Here is a 25,149-nt window from a genome sequence, read left to right as displayed (position 1 = left end):
CTTGTAAGTGGTAACAAGGGAGCCCTCACTAGTGAATATACGTAGATTAGCGTAATTCCCTCTGTCTTCAATCCTGGAAAACAAATTGAAGCCAGTGCATGTTTTGTTGGCCATGAGCCCCTTCCTTCTGCACAAAGGATGATGGAGTTCTGGAGTACTGGTGGCAGGGATGACAAGGTGGATAAGCCTGTTTCCCTTGGCCTTGGTTCTGAAAATGGCATTCCCATTCACTGTGGGTCCTGATTTTGCCATGGAAAGGCTGCCTGGCTAATCAGTTGTGTGAGTGACCACCTCTTGTGGGGGAGCAATGATCAGTTTTCATCATTCCTCTGCCTTTTGACCGCAAATAAGTTTGTTTCACTTTTCTATCACCAGAACTGGCTCCTTGTTAATGTGTTTCCAGCCCTAACAGAAGAGAAATGAGAAGGGAGATGGTGTGAGTGTCCCAGTCGCGCTCAACCTGCTAACACTAATGTGCAGCAGGGCAATCTATCCCATTAGAGTTGACAGAGTGTCCCTGAGACAGAACGGATGCTGCAGCTGAAGCCATAAGAGCCCAGAGTGCAGTCACCTCCAGAACACTAGTGTGCAAAGGAAAGGTTTATTGCAAATTGAAAACATTCAGCTCTGTGGAATCCAAGAGGGTTGATTGTTTAGTAAATATTTCATTGAGAACATTAGCTGTGGAATTTGGATGCTTAAGTAAAGCAGATAATTAAATGTAAATAATTAAAAATTAATAATGTTTGAAATGTTAAACATAATGAGACAGGCGATATTTCAGCAATAAAGGGGGTCCGCTCATCTGCTAAGCACCTTCAGGGCTGTGTCACAGCAGATGTGACCTGCATTGGCTCCTCACTCTTCCATTGTCAGCAGATGGCTTCTGGTAGACACTACTACAGCACAGGTTATCTTTACAGAGGAACTACAGGGAGGGGCCCCTGGGTGGCTCAGTCAGTTGTGCATCTCACTACGGCTCAGGTCATGATCTCAAGGTTCATGAGTTAAAGCCCTGCATTGGGCTCACTGCTGTCAATGCAAAGCCTACTTCAGATACTGTCTCTCTCTTTCTCTGCCCCTCCCCCACTTGCTCTCTCTCTCTCTCTCTCTCTCTTTTTCTCTCTCAAAAATAAACATTAAAAAAAATTTATAGGGGCGCCTGGGTGGCTCAGTCGGTTAAGCATCTGACTTCGGCTCAGGTCATGATCTCACGGTCCGTGAGTTCGAGCCCCGCGTCAGGCTCTGTGCTGACAGCTCAGAGCCTGGAGCCTGTTTCAGATTCTGTGTCTCCCTCTCTCTCTGACCCTCTCCCATTCATGCTGTCTCTCCCTGTCTCAAAAATAAATAAACGTTAAAAAAAAATTTTTTTTAAATTTATAAACAAAGGAACTACATAGACCAGTTATTGGGGGAGGGGACGGGTATGGAGGGGGCAGGGGAGAATCTGTAAATATAATGCCAGAAGTCACACTTCCAGTCAGAAGGAGCTCGAAATGAAACAAAGATGAGTCCACACTTGTCTAGTGAATCAAATCATGAAATGGAAGACTGGAGAGTTGCTCCATTGAGTCTTGCTCTTGGTCTCTCATCTTCAAACATTTTCCTTTTCCTCGCCAGCAGCTATGTCTCCTCACTCTAAAAAGAATATGTACAAAGTTTCCTTGTGCTACAAAGAGAATTCTCTCAACATGTTTCTCTGTAAACACAGTGCTCCTCTCTCCTTTCCTTCCTTATCAAACCTCGTGAAAGAGTGGAGCACATTCCCTCCCTCCCTCCCTCTCTCTCTCTGCAGCCCCCTTTCCCTGGTGTGGCAGCCTGACTCTGCCCCCACCACACCATACAAAAGCTGCTCTTATTAGAACTACCAAAGCTGTACTACTCAGGATCCAAGGATCTCATAAGACCTCCCCACAGCATCTTATAATCATGATTACTTTTCTGAAATGCTCTCCTCCTCTGGTTTCAGCTCTAACATTTTCTCTCAATGTTCCATCTACCTCTCTGATGATCAGTTTTTAGTTGGTGGCTGCCCTTAAATGGGAGCTTTGCCTCTAAGTTCTTTTCTTCTCCACAAAAGGGCACCTGCAAGTAAAAATGCAGCAGAGACAAGGCAGGAAACATAAATGTATGAAATGGATGGGAGATAAGGGGATATAAGACAATAAGGAGTGGTGGAGCCTATGGCAAATGTATATTTAACACCTTAGTTCTAAAGGCATTCAAATTGGAATGCAGTCAGTTTTGATCTCTTCAGGGGTGTTACTGAGAGCAATGAATTGCATGCATAAATATTATTAGTCACACAGGGTCTGAGAAAAAAGCATGTTTGTTTCACATGTTCCTCCGGTAATGAGGACTGACATCAGTATCAGGTGGTGGTTTTACACTGGTTTTTTTTCATCCTATCACACCAGGTGAACACATTCATTCCTTGTTCTTCCTTTAAGTTTGCCTGCACTCTGTCTTAGAAATGCCTAGTGGGTGTTTGCCTTAATTAGTGCATTTGCTCTTTCTTCTACAACTCAGCAGCCTCGACTCTTCCTTACAGCATCTGCCATCAAACCATCCATCATTTTCCTTTTAAAAAAATTATTGGGAATTTAACATGGTTTTAAACTGTGAGTGGAAAATGTTTACACATCATATAGCTGAGAAGGGGTTAACATCCAACATATAAGGAACTCATGCAGTCCAATAACAAAAAACCAAACAATCCAATTTAAAAATGAGCAGAGGAACGGAATAAACATTTTCCCAAAGGCATACAGATGGCCAACATCTACATAAAAAGGTGCTCCACATCACTAATCATCAGGGAAATGCAAATCAAAACCACAAGATATCACCTCACACCTGCGAGAATGATTATCGTCAAAAAGACAAGACATAGTAAGTGTTGGTGAAGATGTGGAGGAGAGAGTTGCCGAAAATGTAAACTGGTATAGCCGCTATGGAAATCACTATGGAAGTTCCTCAAAAAAATTAAAAATAGAACTACTCTATGATCCAGCAATTCTGCTTCTGAGTATATTGCCAAATGAAATGAAAACAGGATATCGAAGAGATGTATCTGTATTCTCCTATTCAGTGCAGCATTATTCACAATAGCCAAGTTATGGAAACAATTTAAGTGTTCACCAACAGAGGAATGGATAAAGAAGATATGGCATATATGTGCAATGGAACATGATTTAGCCATGAGGAAGAAGGAAATTCTGCTCTCTGTGACAACATGGCCCTAGAGGGCATTATTAAGTCAAATAAACCAGAGGCAGATAAATATTGCATGGTATCACTAGTATATAGAATCTGTAAAAAAAAAAAAAAAAGTCTAACTCAGAAACAGAGGTAGAAAAGTGGTCACACCAGAGAGGGGGAGTGTTGGGAGAAATAGAAAGGTTGGTAAAAAGGTATAAACTTTCATCTATAAGATCAATAAGGTTTACCATAATGTAAAACATAGTGACTATACTTAATAACACTGTAGTATATAATTTAAATTTGCTAAGAGAGTAGCACTTAAATGTTCTAACCGCTCTCCAATTGTGAATTTAATCAGATTTTTAACTGTGCCGATAACTTAATGAGGTTATTGTTATTTTTATTAAGGTTCTGGTTATAAACTTAGGGGTTTTGAGTGCTCTTCCTCATCTTTATTTTCCACACTAGTCCTATTATTTTTTAGTGTTTGATTTTGCAAAACTTTTGGTTTTTAAGAAGCTTGTATTAGCAAACATCAAAAACAACGGAAAAGAAATGACAAGCAAAAATGAAAAACCACCGGCAAGGCCATTTTAGGACCTCTGTTCTGCACCACCTCCTGCTGTGATCTTATCTTTACCTTTTGGTGATCAATGACTCCTATGTTGCTGATCCCCAGACTTGTATTCTCCAGCCCAAACCATTCTCTGAAGAGGTAGGTGATATTCAATTATCTAAAATCTCAACATGGCATCTCCAAAGAATATATCCAAAACAAGCTTTTTATAGTTCCCCTTTCCACCCTACCAACATGCCCCCCACCCCCAGGTCTGCTTCTCTTCCTATCCCGATTTGGATTGTGTCCTCTGATTCTATTTTGAATCCTTATTCCCTCTCATCTGCTGCCTTCAGTGGGTCACAAAGTGCTATTGATTCTCACTGTGAAAAAAGCTTTACATCCCACCGTTCTGCATCTAATTCTGCTGTCATGGAGAACCTCATGGAGGACCTCATCTTTTGCCTGAAACCCACTATTGCTGAACTATTTCTCTGATTCCATCCCTGCTTTGCACACTGACATTTCAGACAGACTGAGAGACAGTAAGGGGAACTGATGAGAGACAAAATAGGCTGCTAACCTTCCGTTCTGGTCAGAATCAGCCTTAGCGTGCATGGGCCTTATTTGAAAGGAATGAGTTATTTGGATAAGTGATACTGTTCAGGTAAATCAGAGGAGAAAAAAAAAATCAGATGATCCTGAGAAGCATCTAAATTTGTTCCATCTGATGGCTGTCAACAGTGGATACAGCTGACTTTCTGAATATCTGGCACTTAAAAGGTGATTGAGAGGTATTCGTTGAATGAAGGTTGGAGCACTGGTGCCTTAGGACCCTGGGAACTGCCTGCCCTTTTCTCCTATGCCACTCAGATTTCAGATTCTGTCTTAAAATCCTTCCATCAATAACGAGAATGGAGAAGCTATTTGGTGTTCAGTCAGAGGATGTTTATTTTCCTTCCTGGAAGAAGACACACTGGATTGAATCGAGGGATTTCCTGTTTCTTGGAGATGTCAAGGAACTGATGATAGAGTATGAGAATGACCTTGTGAACAAGGGGATACTGTCTCGTCTACTGTCTTTTCTTCTACTCACACCTTCTACTTCTAACCAAAGGAAGCTCTCTGAGTCTAAATATGTTCAAATGTTAGTTCATTATGCTTAATAAATAAGTTAGAAATTATTTGTCTACTTCTATGTCTTTTAAATTTCCATTTTACATGATTATCTAGAACAAATTTCTCTATTTCAAGTTTATTCGGTAACTTCCAATTACTTTACTGGTCATAAATAAGTTCCTCAAATGGCATTTAAAGCTCTTCCTAACAGGACCCTGCCCACCTGTCCCCCTTAGCCTTGAATTCCCTTCTGTAAGACTGGCTACAGCCTGCTCTGCCCTATGCTGTTTTCTGAACATATCCTTTATTTATGCCCTTTTCCTGCTTGGTCTTAGTTTCTTTCTGCCATCTAGAATATCTTCACCTTTGGCATCTCTCATTATTCCTTTCAGGCCAGATTAACTATTTCCTCTTTCATGATGGACTTCCTGATCCTCCTTCCCTTTACAACTGGTTAGGAGGCCTCTTTATTCAAAATCCTAAATTACATAGGAATTTAAACAATAATTATTATATCAATAAGATAAACTACATGGACCTTCTAATACCTTGATTATTGTATCATTTTAGACTACACTTCTTTGTTATTTTGATTTAATATGTGTTAATTTCTTTTTTCTTTTTCTTTTTTTTATTTGAGAGAGAGAGAGAAAGAGAGAGAGGAGCAAAGAAGGAGAGAGACAATCTTAAGCAGGCTCTGCCCTGAGCATGGAGCCCCATGCAGGACTCAGTCTTTCAACTGTGAGATCATGATCCGAGTGAAAATCAAGAGTCATATGCTTAACCAACTTAGCCACCCAGGCACCCCTATCTGTGTTAATTTCTTGACACTAATCAGGTCTTACCAATTCTACATCTAATGGGACAACCAAATGGCATCTTTTTGGACATGGTTCCCTGTCTCCTTTGCCAGTTCCTCTTCTATAAAACCATTATATTGAACCTTTTGATTTTCATCCTGACTTATTCTGATTTCGTGTATTTCTCATGTTATCTATTTCCATGGGTTTAAATAATATTTATCTATTAACTTCTAAATGTACATCTTTATTTTCAATTTTTTATTTGGATTTGGAATTCATACAGCTGACAGCCAACTCAGATATTTAAGGCTCAACATGTATAGTTGAATTCTTGAACTTCTCTAAACCTAGAAAGGAAGAGAAGAAAAAAGACAAAAATAACCTCTATTAAAAGGTGGAAGATTTTTCTAACAGTCCTAGAATTGCATATTCCTAAAAGAACCTTGGAATCATCTAGTCCATGTCCTCATTTGCATGAAAAACCCCACATCTTCTGGTACAAAGTCCAATGTTCTTTCCACTACATCACCATATAACCTCTGCTAGGGGCCTCAGAAAAACCGTTAGTATCTATAATTCATTTTCAAGAGTGCAACAATTAATGCAATTTCAAAAGCTAAGTGATTATAAAACTGAAAATAAATCTCCCAGATTTACTCCAGTTGGGCAACCTCATAAATACCACTTAATTACCATATAATAATGTTCTCCAAATTAGGAGTTGACCCCACAAAGGGAACTACTCCATAGAAAGGATTTCTTCCCCTCAAATTCCAATAACACATGCACAAAATGTCTCAAAGAAAGAACATCCTTCAATGAAACTTGCCGTGAACCTTTCTCCAAGAGGAAAAGCTCCCTTACAAGAAGAAAAAGGCCATTATTTTTGTTGTGTATCTTTTCCTTACTATATTCTAGAGTATGAACAACCAAGTAAACTGCAAATTTGGTTCTTTAATCTGAGGAAAGATCTGTTGCTTCAAACAAAAGACAATACATCAGATGTTTGCTTTAAGAGCTGTGTACCAACAAAATAAAGTGATAGATGGGGACATTATTTATAATACATACCACAAAAACATAATAATCTTAACTACATAATAAGCTTCAAATGAATGTAAAAATACTAAGACCCCTGGAAAATAGTCAAAGAACAAATTACACAAATAATAATAATAATACAATGAGCAAACAAATATGTGGGAGATTTTCAATCCAACTAGAGGTGTTTTTATTGCCTTTTATTTTCTTTTGAAAAATTAAGAATGTTTTTATCTCTACAGAAGATAATCTATTACACTAGAGAAAAGTTCCATGTGCTAGGTTGGAAAGTCAGAGAGGAACCAATTCCTGGTTCTTTCTGAAACCATGCCCCCTAGTGTTAATGAGGTTAAAACTAGCAGAAAATGTAAAGCTTGTTTTTCAGCAAACTGTTTCTCCTTAATCATCCATTGCTTCTTTTCAGGCCCCACTAACAAATACACTAGTTGTCTCTGCAGAAGCCTGGGCTCAGGTCAACTGATAAGATTCCAGCCTATGAACATCAATGCCTAATGCCTTGCATTCCTTAGCCTGAATGGTCTTAAACCACCAGAATAACCCTAGACAACCTACTGGCCGACCAAGAACTAGGCAGCCTAACCCAGCTTAAACCAGCTTGAACTTGGCACCAAGTCAACGCCTATGCAGATGAGCCAAAAAGTGTCTAACAGTTACCATTGCTTCATTATAATGTTAAAGTCTCCACCCTAGGAGGAACACAAGCTTCATGAATATAACATATGATGCATGTATAGACATATTTCCTAAGTATGCTGTGCAACTTTATGCCCGCCTTTACATGTGATAACAAAGCTCCCCTCTCTAATATTAAATCCTAAATAAAAGAGCTTGCTTGGGGCGCCTGGGTGGCTCAGTCAGTTAAGCGGCGGACTTCAGCTCAGGTCACGATCTCACGGTCCGTGAGTTCGAGCCCCGCGTCGGGCTCTGGGCTGATGGCTCAGAGCCTGGAGCCTGCTTCCGGTTCTGTGTCTCCCTCTCTCTCTGCCCCTCCCCCGTTCATGCTCTGTCTCTCTTTGTCTCTAAAATAAATAAACATTAAAAAAAAAAAAAAAAAGAGCTTGCTCATCCCTATCAGGGAATCCGGCTTTGGAAATTATTCCCCATGATCTTCTTATTTACTGCAATTAAAGATTACTTTGTGTCAGGACGTCTGGGTGGCTCAGTCGGGTAAACATCTGACTTCCGTTCAGGTCATGATCTCATGGTTCCTCAGTTAGAGCCCGGTGCTGGGCTCTGTGGTGACAGCTCAGAGCCTGGAGCCTGCTTCGGATTCTGTGTCCCCCTCTCTCTCTGCCCCTCCCCCGCTGATGCTCCGTAGCTCTGTCTCTCTCTCTCTCTCTCCCTCTCAAAAATAAAAAATAAACATTAAAAAAAAAGAGATTACTTTGGGTCACAATTCCACCTGGTGTACTCTCTATTGGTGACAAACCAAGGAGAAGACTCATGTTAGTCTGGTTACATTTTCACTCGGAGTTACATGTCCACTCAGAGTCTCAACTTTGGTGAGAAACTGGTACAGGTAACTCAATGAGTTATACTCAATTATATCTGAGATGTTGTAAAAAGGGTCTAGCACAGAATCTATACCCATGTAAGTATAAACCCATGAGAGTAGGACTTAATTTTGTTCATGGGCTATATATACTCCTAGGGTCTGAACTTTTCAGACATTTAATAATAATAATAATTCTTGAATTTAATTTCAAAAATGATTTGAATCACCATCTTGTTATAGGTCTTTTATACAAATCCAAATGTTTTGCTATAAAATATGAGGGCCAAAGCTCTTTGTTTTTAAGTTTATTTACTTATTTATTTTGAGAAGAGAGAGAGAGAAAATGAGCAGGGGAAGGGCAGAGAGAGAAGGAGAGAGAATCCCAAACAGGCTCCGCACTGTCAGCCGACACGGGGCTCCATCTCATGAACTGTGGGACCTTAACCTGAACTGAAACTGAGAGTCAGACGCTTCACCAACTGAGCCACCCAGGCACCCCCAAGGGTCTTCAGTTTGTGTGCTAACTTTACAATTCAATTTTTTGACATCTGGACAATTTCCCCTTTCAAAAAAAATATATATATATATTTAACCAAGGAATTGAAATCATAATAACCAACTAATATAACACCAATTTTATTCCCACATTATTACCATCACTTCTAGTTATTTAGCACTTCACAGCAAAATTAACTTGCCAACCTATACCTTTACATATACATATTTATTCAATTCAATAAGCGTATAAAATGCCACACTCACTGAATATATTGCCACTAGTGATGATTTGTACCTAAATAATAACTCTCGAATAGAGCTCACTGTTTTATGGGTCTTTGGTGGGATTTTTAAAAAATGAATTCTGCACAAGAGAGGACATTAAAAAAGAAAAACCCATAATCTGATTTTTCCCCCCATCCGGTCATTGTGTTAGTTTCTTTTTATTAATCTAAACAATACAATCACTTTGACATACTACTGTTATTTGTTATTTATTTCCCACATATTTCCAAAAAAGGATTTAAAGTAGTCCATTTTAACATGCTGTTAGTGTCTTCAATATTTGGTTCCCTGGAAGCAGCTATAAAATCGAATACACACAGCTTGTTCAGTATAACATACTATAGAACCAATTTTTCCTATGACCAATAAATAAAAGCATGTATTGTATACCCACATATTATGCTCAAGTAATTTCTATCAAATCAGCAATTAAACAAAGTAAAATCTGACTTATGAAACAATCAATAGCAGAATGAAATGAAAGTAATTACAGTCTAATTTGTGAATACTGTACATAGCCTTAAAAATATTAAGTACAGATTCATTATATATTTGATTAGCTCAAGATTTCCAATTCTGACTGAAGACTCCACAGAGGCTTTCTAAAGGGGCCTGTCTTTCTTTCTTTCTTTCTTTCTTTTTTTTTCCTTCAGCATTGCTTCAGAAGAACTGACTAGCAAAGGCTTCCCTTTTAGCCTGTTAATAACTACCAAAATATTCACAGTATTCCCTGGGCTTTCTCCACTTCTCACATCGTCAGGTTTTAGCATGCAGGCCTTATTCTCAACCCAATTACCTGGATATGAAGCAGGAACTTCGCAGCTGTCACAAAACACCTATACCATTTTAGAAAGGCATTGCTATCAATAACCAAAAACGGGGATTTTATCGCAGACAATATGTGAAATTGCACCTCACTGACAAAACCATTGCAGAACCTGGGTGATAATATTATTATAGTAATTACCATATGTCTTACATCAAATGCAACTCCAGTTTTATTATCATTCAGGTTTTCTAGAAGGAGATAGGAGGGAGCTGTCATAGTTAGACAGATAGTTTGTCCTCTATTCAACTGCCAGCTCCCTCTGAAACACAGGCTTTCTATTCTACTAAAGGAAATGCAATTATAACTCCATTTGCATCGAGAACAAGAGAAGCCCTGGGTTAATTACAGGTAAGGTTCTATTTACATTCCCTGGGGCTAGCCACAGCCAGATTCCATTTCTCAGGTGGAAAAAAGCTGCCAGAGTTTGAACTAAATCCACATTTTTTATTCCACTCTTGCAGTTCTGTGTGGCCAAAGGGAGTCTGTCAGTCAAAGATCTTTCAAACATAACCTCAGAAACCTTCATTTTCCAGACTCTGAATGTAGTTAAAGTAAGTTCAGAACCCAAAGCCTAAACAAAAGAAAGGAAAGATGGAGGTCTGAGGCATTCATGTGAAGATGGGGAGAGAGGGAGTGGCAGTGATGAGGTTTTGGGGTGATGGGGGTTCCGGAGCCAATGACCAAGAAAGAATTCTTGAAGATGTCTTTGGTATAAAAGGTGATGTTATTAAAGCACAGGGACAGGACTGTGGGCAGAAAGAAAGAGCTGCACTGGGTTGTGAAGAGTGGCTGTTTTTACACTATGGAGTTGGGGAGGTAAAGTCCAAAAGGAGGCCTCCACAGGGACTTGGATATGCTAAAGAGGACTCCTAAGAGACCTGAAGCCTTGCTATTGTCAAGCTAAGATTTCCCTCTACTAAGGCATTAACATTATGACTGCAGGGGGTTCTTGGAGAAATGGTATACTCTGTATTTGCCTCAAGTATTTGTCAATTGGCTGCAGGTTATGAGGAAATTTAATTTCACCTGCCATTTCCTTCTTGCCTTTGTTCCCCATATCACTATTGAGGGGTGATACTGGGGCTCCAGGAAATGGAGTCTATAGGATTCTGGAGATTAGACTACTGATAAAATTGCCTTTTTCGTGATTTACCAAGACATTGTCCTGTATGACTGTGATCTCTATCAGTTAACCATTTGTTTTATTTCCTTTCCTCTGTTCTTGGGCAGCCGGGAGTGCCTGAGGAATATCACACACATCCCATCTGCCTGCGGGGGTGCGGGGGGGGGGAAGGTGAGTGGGGAGGGGGGTGCTCTAGCTTGCACTTTGTCCTCAGCTTGCCCCATGCTCCCTCATCAGCAATATGTGTATTATTAGCATTATATAATCAGCTGCTTAAAAATGTAAGGCAAAGGAGTAGGAAAAGGTGAGCACCTCAACACCAGTTTACTAACAGGACTATTTATTTACAAAAGACTGAACATCTAAAAAATAATTTTTCTCATCGGTGAGGCTTCCTGGACTCTTCTGGCTTTCAGAGTTTTGTTTTGTTTTGTTTTGTTTTGTTTTTATGAAGAAAAGATGGACAGCTAATATCAGAGATGTGTCTCTGAGTTCCTCTCTCCTGATTTAGATTCAGCTTTCCAAAAATATGTATACGGCAGGTCTTATGCCATTAACGTTCTTGCCAAGGTAATAGCAGACTCTTTAGTTGTCTGGTTACAATCTGATAATCTTCTGAATTCTGCATATGCTAGATGTCTAAAGCCAGCTTCTTCCCAGTCATTATCCACAATATCTCTATGTTATTTTGCTCATACTCCTCACTTATTACTATCTTATAGAGTCTTTTGATTTTCTTTCTTTCTTTCTTTCTTTCTTTCTTTCTTTCTTTCTTAGAGAGAGAGAGAGAGAGAGAGAGAGTCAGAAGAGGGAGGGAGAAAGCACATGCACGCCGGATGGGGAGGACCAGAGAGAGAATCTTAGGCAGCCTTCACGCCCAGCTCAGAGTCCAACAATGGGCTGGATCTCATGACTGAGATCATGACCTGAGCTGAAATCAAGAGTTGGGTGCTTAACAGACTGGACTAAGCCACCCAGGCAGCCCTGATGGATATTATTTTAACACATACTGGTTAGACTGTTTACTTTCAGTTTTACTCTCCCTCTTCTCCCCCATCACAGGCACATAAGAATGCTATATCCCTGAAAGTAGGAGTCCTTATTTGGAGCCTAGAACAGCACCAGACACATAGCAGGTACTTGCTCATTATGTTAAATGAAAGAATAAACTGCTATCATAATTTAAGATGATCTGAAGGTTTGCTCTGGCAGTAGCCACTGCCAGAGCTTCCTCTATTCATAGACGATGTAGATATGGAGAATGCTTTCTTTATAGACCATTTCTCCAGGAGCAAAAATTTAAGATTCCATTTAAGAAATGATATGGAAAACAATTCCAGTTTTATAAAGGTTTTAGATTCTTCTGAAGAAAAAAAGTTATCTCTGAAGAATTGTATCTCCAGTTTTATAAAGGTTTTAGATTCTTCTGAAGAAAAAAAGTTATCTCAGAAGAACCAGCCAGGGAGAAAAATGAGGGATGATTCTGACCTCATTTCACTCAGATCAGATCAAGAAAGAGGTGGGGACTGAAAAACTGGAAGAAGAAAAAGTATTACCCCTTCTAGTGAGGAAGGTGTGCATGCCACCCCTTTGCAAGGAGTATGTCCTACAAATAGAATTCCTTACTTTCAACCCTTAGACCTTCATTTTTCTTTTGTTATGCTAAATTGAAAATAAAACAAAAGCCTCCATTTGTCAGTCAAGAGGGATGAGAATAGTTCACATCAGTGCAAAAAAGATGGCCTTGGTAACAGCCTTGGAAAAGCTGGGCTACAAAATATTTACCAAGTTCAAGTTTCTTATCAGTGGACAAACCAAAATCCATTCACCTTCAACTCCAAGGGAGATTTCACAGTGGGATGGCTTTCAGTTTTGGTGAGAGTCATACGACCTCTTAGAGACTATCCTCCACTCGGCAAGACTCTCCTCTGTGTATGATGAAATTCCTCTAATTCCCACCAGCACTTGCACCCATTTACCCACTTCCCTAAAGCCCCCACTCAGCCCTGTCCCTCTTATTCACTGCAGATGGGAAAACAAAAGTCATATAAATTCCCAGACTTCTCACACCCATACCTATGAATGTATTTACTTCCACATGTAGGCTCATTTCTTGCTCTCTAGCCTGAGAGAAAGGTGTTCTCCCCCACCTAAGGCTACTTCTTCATGCTGTCCATCCCACCAGTTACCTCTCACCAAATCCCGGGCCTCGCTTTAACAGCAATCCTCTTCCTTTCCCACACTGACCACCTCTCTTCTAGTAACTCTTCGTGGCAACAAACAAGTCTCTTGGGTCTTAAGAAATCTTTCCTTGATTCAACATTCCTCTTTAGCTATCGCCTAAGTAAACATTGACCTCTACGTCCTCATTCCTAAACTATTTAGTGTCTCCTTGAAATCTAACTTCCATCCCATCTCATTAAGGTCAACAATCACTTAATTCCTAAACCCGATGAACTCAGATTTCTTTTTCCTTTTTTTGGCAGGGGGAGAGGGTACTCTCTTTATCTTGAAATTCTTGACATTCCTGACATCACTTTCTCTTACACCTCTGCTTACCTTCCTGACTTGGTTTCCCTTTTGCTGATTCTGCTATATGCCCCTTAAATGTCATTTCTTTCTGGAGCCTAGTCTTTAGTCTTATCTTCTACAAATGATCAGGTGATTTAACCCATTTTAATTACCATCTGGAAGATGCTAATGATTTGAATGAAATATCTGGTCATATCTCTCTTTGGAGAGTTAAATATATGTGTCTGATACATTTTTAACCACATAATCATGTTGGGGCGCCTGGGTGGCTCAGTCGGTTGGGCGACTGACTTCATCTCAGGTCATGATCTCACGTTTGATGGGTTTGAGTCCCGCATCGGGCTCCATGCTGACAGCTCAGAGCCTAGAGCCTACTTCCGATTCTGTGTCTCCCTCTCTGTCCACCTCCCCTGCTTGTGCTCAGTCTCTCTCTGACTCTCAAAAAATAAATAAATGTTAATAAAAAAAATTTTAACCACAGAATCATGTCAAACCAACATATGGGAAACTGAATTCTCATCTACTAACCAAAAGCCTATTATATGCAAACACTAAAATGCTATAAAATATTATAAATATAACTCATTTATTATTAAATATACACCTAAATCCCTCAGCCAGGCTTGATAAGATGGCAGAGGCTAGTCAATCAAAGAATAGGAACAATGAGTCCCAATAATTTCAGTGCACATATCTCACTTTACTCAAAATATACTGGTTACAATTTGGGTACGTCAAAGTATCAGTGTGTTAGTTATCTATTACTGAATAACAAATATACAAATTAGCAGCTTAAAATAACACATATTTATTGACCACTTTTTATGAGTCAGGAGTCTGGGCATGACTCTGCTGGACCCTCTGCTTAGGGTCTCACAAGGTTATGGTCAAGGTGTTGGCAGAGGTTATGGTTTCCTCTGAGGCTTGACTGGGAGAGGATTCAGTTTTAAATTCCATCCGGCTGTTGGCAGAATTTAGTTCTTGGTAGTTTCTTGCTTGCTGTTTGCAGAGGCTGCTCTCAGCTTCTAGAAGCTTTCTGCAGTTTCTTTCTACGTGGCGTCCCTCCACAGGACCACTTACTTCCTCAAAGCCATCAAGGGAAGGAGAAATTCCAGTAAGATGGGAGCTACCATCTTATGTCATGTTATCACATACATATAATCATAAACATCCCACCACCTTTGCCTTGTAACAGTGGTTAGAAGCAAGTCACAGGTCCTACCCACTCAGGAGGATGGGATTACACAAGGGTGTGAACGTCAGCAGGTGGGGAACATGGGGCCACCCTAGGAGCCTCTCTGCCACGATCAATACATTTTTTTTCCTTTATGTACAGGTGTCATAAATACCTTTACTTTTGACTGACTTCACAGTGTCTCCTCTCTAGTTAGTTAACAAGTACAGTAAAACCTTGGTTTGCGAGCACAATTCATTCTGGAAACATGCTTGTAATCCAAAATACTTATGTATCAAAGCGAATTTCCCCAGAAGAAATAATGGAAACTCAGATGATTCGTTCCACAACCCAAAAATATTCATATAAAAATGACTGCAATAGTGTAATAGAATACAAAATAATAAAGAAAACACAAAATATAAAGAAAAATAAACAAAATTACCTTTGGAAACCTTTGTGGCTGGTGTGAGGGAGATAAGAGAGAGGAGGGTTATTATGTAGAATGCCTTTCACTATCACTAATGGAATCACTGCTGTCTATTGGCTCAGTGGAATCTTTTTCTTTTCGTGCAACTTTAACAAGGAACCTATCCAATGACCTAGAATGAAGGAAAACATTCCAAAACTTACTCTTATATGGAAAAGAAAAAGACTGCCCGTAGGTGTTTTGAAGTGACAAAAAATACACAAGTGCCAATTGTGAGTACTTTCCAACGTTCTGAAAAATTACTGATTTCTGCCAAACACCGCAGCCTGAGACCAAGCATCCGAAAATGGGACACGATCACCCACAATCCCGCAGTGAGAGAGAGAGAGAGAGAGAGAGAAGCATTGGTTCCTTTGTGATTATGTGACATTTGGTGTCATGTACTACTCATATTGCAAGACACTGCTGGTTTATCAAGTTAAAATTTGTTAGAAATGTTTGCTTGTCTTGCGTAACACTCACAGAGCAAGTTACTCGCAATCCAAGGTTTTACTGTACACAAAGATTAGAGTGGCTGTCAACAATGCTGTTTTGCAAAGAATACATTCTCTAACTTAGAAGCTTGGATTTCCATATTTTAAACTTCTTTCTAGGAACCCACACAAGGTAACAGGGGTCTGCAATTGTGTAAAAAGAAAACTTCGTAGATTTGCCATTCATCTCAGCGTCTTTTTCCCAAATAGCCTGCTGGAGAGAAAGGTAATTAATTCCTTTTGAGTTTTACTCGTTTCCCTCCATCTGTTCCGGGGAAGAGGAGAGTGCAGAGAAGAGAATTGAGCTAATAAACTATCAAAATGTTCCCCATGTCAGTCTACATTTGCTACTATTGCCCTAGAAAACTACAGGTTATTTACAACACTGTTATTTAAAAGCGACACTACCCCTTTGATAATTCTACCCACTGGAGTAGATGTGGTAACGACCAATGGATTTATTTAGTTATTTAACAAATTCTTAAAGAGTGTATACGATATGCCAGACACTGTCCCAAAAGATGTATGCATCTATTCTCATAGCAATAGTATGAGTTAGGTACTATTGATATCTCGATTTTACAAGATGATAAGACAAAAGAATTAAGGACAGATTTAGCAAGTTGTCAAGGCCACAAAGCCATTAGGGGGCACGATCAAGACTGAACGTGGAGCATTCTCCACGTGTTGTACTATGCTCTACTCACAGTATTCAATAGCAATATAATGCAAGCCACAGATGCAAACTGCGTCTGCAATTTTAGATTGTCTAGTAGTCACATGAAATCTTTTAAAAACTAGGTGAAGTTAATTTGAATGACATTTTGTTAAACCCAAAATATAAACAATATTATTTCAACACATAATCAATATAAAATTATTAATGAGATATTTGACATGCCTTTTTCCATATTCAGGGTTCGAAATCTGATGTGTATTTTAAGGGTTTAGTACATTTGAATTCAGAGAAGCACTCTGCGTGTGTTCAGTTTATTCTTTTAAAAGGGGGGATGGATACTTGATTTGTTTATCCAACCTGAAACTGAAAAACATGTGAATTGGACACATAACACTATATTGAGTGATTTTGTTTAGATGTTTAACTCCCCGAAGGCAGGTTTTTTGTTTTTTGTTTTCTCCCTCTCATTTTCACCACTATATTCTCTGTGCCGAGAACAATGTTCACAATATAAGCAAGCACTCAGCAAGTATTTTGGAAGGAAGAGAGGAAGGCTTGAGGGAAGCTGGACTCTGTTTTTCACCATCAGTTACCTGTATGAATCGTTCAATACATTAAGATGGCAAGTTTGTGGTCACTCGATTGAATTCATCAAATTATCACCCGGTGGTAGAGCCCATGGTAGGCACCAAGCCCTGAGGATATACGGAGGACAGGCCCAAATTCTGCCCTTAAGACACACACAGGGGAGACAGATACTTTCACAATATAGTGTGGGTATAGACAAGAACAAAACCTGAACAGCCTTGGAAGTGATCAATTGACCCTGGACGGGAGTGCAGGTGGAGGAGTGAGGATGGCAAGAGTCCACATCCTGAAGAGCAAAGATGAAAAATTCTGAGACCCGGCAAGAGAAGACATGCACATTTCCAAAATAAGGCACCTTTTCACTTACACCTATCGAGTTATGCACCTGAATCTTACTAGCTGGGGTAGACTCACCCATCTGATTTAGGGGAAATGCCATGGAAACTACAAGCAAAATCCATCATTCAAAGCAACTCTAAAACCCAGGTAAGGCAATAGAACCAACGTGCTGCACTTAATGCTGTGAAATTGGGGAAAACGCCCCTACGGAATCACAGTATATTGAGGACTTAATGTGACACAGGTGATATGAAACAAATAATCACAAGCATTTCCTTTTATTAAAAGTCACACTTCCAGGGGCGCCTGGGTGGCTTAGTCGGTTAAGCGTCTGACTTCAGCTCAGGTCACGATCTCACCGTCCATGAGTTCGAGCCCTGCATCGGGCTCTGGGCTGATGGCTCAGAGCCTGGAGCCTGCTTTGGATTCTGTGTCTCCCTCTCTCTCTGCCCCTCCCCCATTCATGCTCTGTCTCTCTCTGTCTCAAAAATAAATAAACGTTAAAAAAAAAAGTCACACTTCCAAAGCATGACTTTAGTGCAGCACACTACAATGAATATGGCTACAATACATCACATCATATTAAAAATCAATGAAGGATGAAAATATGAGTAAACATTCAAAACAATTCAGATTAGGATAAAGCTGAGGACGTTTATGTTCTATTCCCTGGTCTTGGTGAAGAAAAGAGAGAAAGAAACAATAGAGTTGGTAGGAAAAGGTGAGACTGTATTTCACCCTGGCTGACACTAGAAGTCCCACAATATAAGTTGCTGAATAACAGCAAAGTAATACAAGGCCTATGTGTGTGGGGGCTCCCTCTCAACTGTTTGCTCCCAGATTGCCCCCATCAAGCTTCGTTTTCCTCCAATAAATCACATGTTGAAAAGATCACCATTTTCTACTTTGAACCCCAAATTAGGCCCTACAACATATGGTTAATCTTCTGGAAAGAAGGCATTAATACTGCCATACACAATTATACCAGAATCAGAAATAAATGAGTTTAACAGATTTACGAACAACCTTTATGGACAAACTCATCAATCAAATTGAAATGCTTGAACAATGCAATAATGCCACTTATTAGACAAACCTAAAGAGATTGGATACATTTGATCATTGCCAGGAGTAACAAAATGGGATTGAGATCATGAGGGGACTCTACAGTTAAGGAATAAAAGACTTCATATCCCATTAAATAAATGGGACAAATGCAAAGAAAAAGAACCTCGAAGGCTCAATTGAAACCGTAAGTTACCAACACAAATTTCATGTATTATTGTCCTCTGTTTGTTTATTTATCTTCCCCCAGGGCTATTTTTTCATAATATGCATTTCATCTTTTTAAAAAGATTACAAGGACTTTGTTAAGTCCTTGTCCCTTTCACAGGAGTGATTAAAAAAAAAAAAAAGAATCTCACTTCACTTTCAATCTCTCCTGTAACCAAAATTTTGAAGATCCCACCGACTGTATTTTTCCATCTGCTTATCACCCCACTATCCTCCAATACAGTTTTATTTACAGTGGTGAGAAACAAACAATATCAGTATAACTAGCAGCAGAGAAAAAATGACTAGGAAACTGCATTACAATAAGATAAATAATGGTACATTCCTGGAATGTATTTTATATGATCATTAAAATATTTTACTTGAATTTTTAATGAGGGAAGGTAAAAGCAATACAATGTTACAAGTGATAAAAGCTGGATCTAAAATTATGTATTAGGTGTTATTGGAAGGTATTAAAATTCATACATAATTTGAAAACATCCAAAACAAGTCAAAAGACAAATGACAAATTGGGAAAATATTTGCAAATACATGATAGACACAGAGAGTGTATTGATAAGATAAAAAAAACTTTAAAAAGCAATTTTAGACAAGATAAAAACCCCAATGTGGAAATGGGCAGTTCACAGAATAAAATGGTCAATAAATATATGAAAAGATGTTTGCACCATTAATGAAAAACTACTAGTACAAATGTCCATCATTTCTACCTAATGAATGGGTAAATATTTCATTTTCTCCTAGTAAATTGGGAAAACATTAGTAATAGTGATAAGGGTATAAGGAATCCACTTTCCTTATATATTACTAGAGAGAACATTAAGTGCTTAATCTTTCTTTTGACAGTCTTGAAATAGATATCAAAATTCACCTAGTAATTTTTCTAGAAATTTATCTCAAGCTCTTAAGTATAAGATACATGTACAGAGAGTTTCAGTGAAGCATTATTTCAGCAAACAGAAAACTAGAAACAACCTACCTACTCATAAATAAGGGACTGGCTGCACAATTTCTAAATCATCCCTCCATCCATTTAAAAGAATTATCTGCATTAAAAGGAATTTTTTTTTCATATTTCCTGATACAGGAAGATCTCCCAGAAGTTCAACGGAGTAAAGAAAAATCTAGATGAAGGGTATATGATACAGAGAATGACCCTTATATAAATTACATGGATAATTGTGTGTAGGTATGAATAAAGACTGGGTGATAGATTTGGGTTTGCTTTCTGTACTGCTTGAATTTTCTAAATAAGCATGCTGCTTTAATTTTAGAGAAAAAATTTATATGCAGAGACAAAAATGATTATCACTTGATAGCAGGATTACATGATTGTTTTCTCTTTTAGAGCTTGTGATTTTTTTCTGAGTTTTTATTATTACTTTGCTTTGAAATTCTTTAACAGGAAAAAAGTAAAATTAAGTAACAAGAAGGAAAGAAGACAGTCATAGAATTGCTGGTGCCCATTACCCCTGATCCTACCAGGTAGACCTATTTCCTCAGTTTTCCCACAAATGTTTTAGGGGCATGGGAGGTGAGGAGGTATCTGTTTCTCTGACCCACCAGGTTTCAGTAACCAGGGAGCCCGTGAAAGCTGCCCATGGGTTGAAAGCCCTGGTTTCAGTATTGCTGGGCTTATGGATTCAAATGTGTCAGGCTAGGTCCCAGCCATCTCTTCTAGACAGTTTTGGCACTAGTTATCTTTTAAATTTTTCTGTCTCTAAAGTTGACAAAAGCGAAACACACCAAGTTTTTGAAGTGGCAATTTGCATCTCCCGCAGGTCTAAGGTATGGAAGAATTATTTACATTTCTTAATGGAACTCTTGGAAAAAATTAGAATCTAGGTTTTATTTATAGATTTGTTTTCAAAGCACCTAAGTAATGATGAAACATATCGGGCAGGACACACAGACCTCTTTATTGTTTTTCCTTTTTAGGTGTCAAATATTTGGCTCCAGTGACTTCCCATAACAATAGGGGCTTTATAGCTCCTGAATGCATTTCCATGAGAGACTGTCATTGAAATCTTAAAGCAAAGGACAGACTGCTTTTATTCTGAATTAATTTAAGTACAGTATTGACCGAAGGCAGAAAAATGGACTCTGCTATGGTCTGTTCACCCCATGATCTTCTAGTAGAAGTTACTCTGATGGCAAAGATAAATATGTCTCTGGCCTTGAATTGACAAATTCAAATAGATTGCTGGAATCTTTACGGAAAGCAGCCCAGCTATAATTACTTACTCTTTTTAGTTTCAAAAAAGAAAAAAAATCTAATTATTGTTCATGGGCCTGTACTGGTCAGGAATGTTTGGACCCAAAAGACTATTTCTTAACCCTTCAAGGTCTCTTGGAACCTCTTGGTTCCAGTAGTTGAAATTGTCCTTGGTCTGAAACCCTGGATGTTTAAGCTAATAGAACTGCTGGTGATCCAGTCCAGGGGTAGGGTGGAGAGGAACTTTGTATGTATGTGACAGTATGTGTATGTATGAGTTTCTCACTAAAGAAACAGGATTGAACTAGTCCATCAGCAAAGGTGACATTGTGGATAAAAGGAGACATGTAAAAATTCTGGTTGCAAATATTTTAGGGAAAGAACAGTGTATTAAATATTTGGTATCCTCCATAAACTCCAATAAACTGGTAGAAATAAAGTTTGATTTCAATAATATGTGTGGATCCATCCAACCGTTCAACAAATATTTGTGTCCCTACATACAAGCAACTGGTTTGGGTATTAAGATGCATGAGATGCACCCGCCATCAAGAAATGTGATTCCAGTGTGGCTTCCCAAATAGAAACATTGTCTCTAGATACTAAGGTAGTGGAGCACCTCTTCGATGTCTGCATCTCATTCATCACAGCTGGAACTGGAATGGAAGGGCTTACTGGAATGCAAAAGCAATGTCACTGAACAGACCCTGGTTTGTGGGCTTTGAAGATATAAATGGTATTTCTTTTATCTGGGGAAAAAAAGTCTTTAAACAATTCACCCACACTTACACACTTGCACACACACACACACGCACAAAATTTAAGACAACCCAGCAGAAATTTGTCTCTCCCACTCTTTGGTAACACAGCAGTGCTGATTTCCCCTACCTGGCTCTAATGCTCATTTTAGTACCACCATGCTGTGTTTATTTGACCATGTTTTCACCAGGACGTTCATTTGATGCATTTTCAAAAGCCCAGGAGTACAGCATGTAGTACCTTTATATGGAATGGAACATTAATATGTGAAGCGCTGAACCGATCTGTATAGTATGTATTGACTGTGATATGGGCTGGTTGGGATCAAGCTTTTACAAATACACTTCATCATGTCAATTGTTCTGTAAATCTATGAAATCTAACCTCAGCAGGGCTGGTGATGGAAGTGGGTAATCCTTTTGTTGACAAACAAGTATCCTTTATATCCAAATTGGCCACCTTTCCCCTCCTCCCTAATTTCCTGGAAGACACTAATCTGTTCTCTCTTTAATTTTGTCACTTAAAAAATATTATATAAATGAAACTAACCAGTCGGCTACCTTTTAAGACTGATGTTTCTTCACTCAGCGTAGTTCTCTGTGGATTCATACAAGTTGTTGTGTCAACAATTTGTTCCCTTTATTGCTGAATAGAATCTCATGAAATGGGTATAACAGTTTAACAATTTGCTCTTAGAAGGACATCTGGTTTGTTTCCATATTTGGCTATTCTGAATACAGCTGATATGAACATTTCTGTACAGGTTTCTGTGTGAATGTAAGTTTTCATTTCTCTAGGATAAACTACCGAGCGCGTTACTGATGGAATCACCAGTTTTATGAGCAACAGCTAAACTGTTTGCTGTGGCAAACATAGCAAAATGACTGTATCATTTTATATCCCCACCAGCAATGTGTGAGTGAGTGTTTCTCTGCATCCTTGACAGCATTTGGTTCTGCCACTAATTTCACACCATTCCAATAGGTGTGCAGTGGTATCTCACTGTGGTTTTAATTTGCATTTAACTAATGACTGATAATATGTTAAACATCTTTTCGTATGTTTATTTGCCATATACATGTCTCCTTCAGTGAAATGTCTGTTCATATCTTTGCCCATTTTCTAAGTGAATAGTTTTTGTGTCTTTACTACTGAGTTTTGAGAGTTCTTTGCGTATTCAGACACTAAACCTTTGCTGGAAATGTGGTTTGCAAATATTTTCTCCCAAACTGTATCTTATTTGTTCTTGCTTTTAACATGGTCTTTGTTGTGCAAAACTTTTAAATTTTGATGAGATACAATTCATCAGTTCTTCCTTTTATGGACTGTGCTTGCGGTGTCAAGTCTAAGAACTCTGCCCAGCCTTAGATCCTGAAGATTTTCTCCTAATGTCTTTTCTAAAAGTTATATACTTTTTACATTTTCCTTTAAGTCCACGATGCATTTTGAGTTTCCGATTTATAAGGTGTGAAGCTGAAGTCAAGGTTCCCTTCTTTTGCCTGTGGATGTCCAATTGCTCCAGCACTATTTCTTCAAAATGCTATCCTTCCTCCATTAAATAGTTTCTGTGCCTTTGTTGAAAAGCATATTCGTGTGGTCTACTTCTGGGTTCTCTATTCCATTCCAATGATCGATGTGCCTACTCCTCTAGCAATACCACAGTCTCTTGATTACCAACTACCTAGTTGGCTGCAGTATCAGGTAGAGTGATTACTCTCATTTTATTCTTCTTTTTCAAGATCATTTCAGCTGCTTTAGGGCCTGTGTCTTTCCGTACAAATTTTAGAATAAGCTTGTCTAGGGGCACCTGGGTGGCTCAGTCACTTAAGTGGTGGACTTCAGTTCAGGTCATGAACTCGCGGTTCGTGAGTTCGAGCCCCACATCAGGTTCCGTGTTGACAGCTCAGAGTTTGGAGCCTGTTTTGGTTTCTGTGTCTCTGTCTCTGCCTGCTCCTACCTGCTTGTCCTCTGTCTCTCTCTGCCTCTCAAAAATAAATTTAAAATGTGAAAAAATAAAAAAGAATAAGTTTGTCTTGGTTACAAACAAAACTTTGCTTGGATTTGGCAGAAACTACATCAACTCTACAGACCAGTTTGGGGAAAACCAACATCTTCACTATGTTGAGTCTTCCAATCCATGAATACAGTATGTATCTTCATTTATTTAGGTCTTCTTTGATTTTTTTTTTTTTTTTGGCCAATAGTTTCTGGTTTTCAACATACAGATTCTGTACATGTTTTTGTTAAGTCTATATAAAGTATTTCATTAATTTTGGAGTGAGTGTAAATGGCTTTGAGTTTAAAATTTTTATTTCCACATGTTCATTGTGAGTGTACAGAAATGCAATTCATTTATGCATGTTGATCTTTTTATCCTGTGACCATACTGAAATCATTTATTAGTTCTAGGAGTTCTGCACCCCCTCTTGGTAGATTCTTTGAAATTTCCTAGGCAGATAATCATGTCATTTGCAAACAGACATAGTTTTAAAACTATATTCTTCCTTTTCAATACTTATGCTTTTAAGGTTTCTTTTTCTTTCCTTATTTCAGTGGCTGGAACTTCCAATACTATGGTTAAGAAGAGTGGTGGCAAACATCCTTTCCTTGGTCCCCATCTTAGAGGGAGAGCATTCAGTGTCTCACTGTTACATAAGATATTAGCTGTAGTTTTATTGTATCTTTATCAACTTGAATAAGTTCCCCTCTGTTCTTAGTTTTGCTGAGAGTTTTCATTATGAATAGGTGTAGGATTTTGTCTAATGCTTTTCTGTGTCAATTAATATGATCATATACTTTTCTACTTTAGCCTACTGATACAGCAGATTACACTGATTTTCAAAAGGTGAATTCGTTTTAAACATCTCCAGTTTCCTTTTCTGGCATTTATAAATGACAAATTCAATCTAATTAATGGTTATGGACTACTCAGGTTGAGACTTGGTAGTTTGTGGTTTCAAAGGATTGTTCTATTTCTTGTAAGTTGTCAAATTTGTAAGTGTAAAGTTGCTCATAGTATTCCATTGTTATCACTCTAACAGATGCAGAATTTGTAGTGATATCCCTGCTTTATCCTCATATTGGTGATTTGTGTCTTCTTTCCTTGTCAGTCTTGGTAGAGGTTTATCAATTTTATTGATTTTTTTTTTTTTTTAAGAATCAGCTTTTCGTTTCACTGATTTTCTGTTTTCTTGTTTTCAATTTCTCCTGCTTTTTTATACTGAAAATTAACAAGGCAGGAAAAGAAGAGCCCTTTTTCTTTCTCATTTTCTTTCAAGGTCTTGGTATCCTCCTCTATCTTTTCTTCATTCTTTCTGTGTCTGAGAAAGGCTCCTTCTTCCTTCTTTCAAAAGCTGAGCACTTTCTCCTGAGTTTTGTTTCCGTTTTCTCCTCTGGCGTCATACCAAATTTGGTAACTTTGGTTTTTCATAGACAAGCTAATCCTGAGCCCAGAAGTTTGTTCCCACCTCCATTCCATTCTAAATAAAGTCCCTCAGGCATAATTGCTACTAAATGATTGCTTCCCTTCCCCACCAAACTTCAAGTAGGTAGCTAAATTCTCTGCCATGAGCACTTTATATTCTGTTCATTCTTGTTGTTCCCTATTCTTGTAACTTCACCTTAACCATG

At 38.6% G+C, this 25,149-nt stretch overlaps 1 protein-coding gene across 1 annotated transcript in view; it reads right to left on the bottom strand.

Annotated features, from left to right (window-relative positions):
* Positions 1–25,149, bottom strand: part of ST6GALNAC5 (ST6 N-acetylgalactosaminide alpha-2,6-sialyltransferase 5) — a 180,629-nt gene that overhangs the window by 110,533 nt on the left and 44,947 nt on the right. The gene's annotated exons all lie outside the window — the stretch shown is intronic.

This window comes from Prionailurus bengalensis, chromosome C1, assembly GCF_016509475.1.
Source record: "Prionailurus bengalensis isolate Pbe53 chromosome C1, Fcat_Pben_1.1_paternal_pri, whole genome shotgun sequence".
NCBI classification, from domain to species: domain Eukaryota; kingdom Metazoa; phylum Chordata; class Mammalia; order Carnivora; family Felidae; genus Prionailurus; species Prionailurus bengalensis.
The sequence above is the reverse complement of the archived record's forward strand: the minus strand, read 5'-3'. Positions and strand labels throughout refer to the sequence as shown.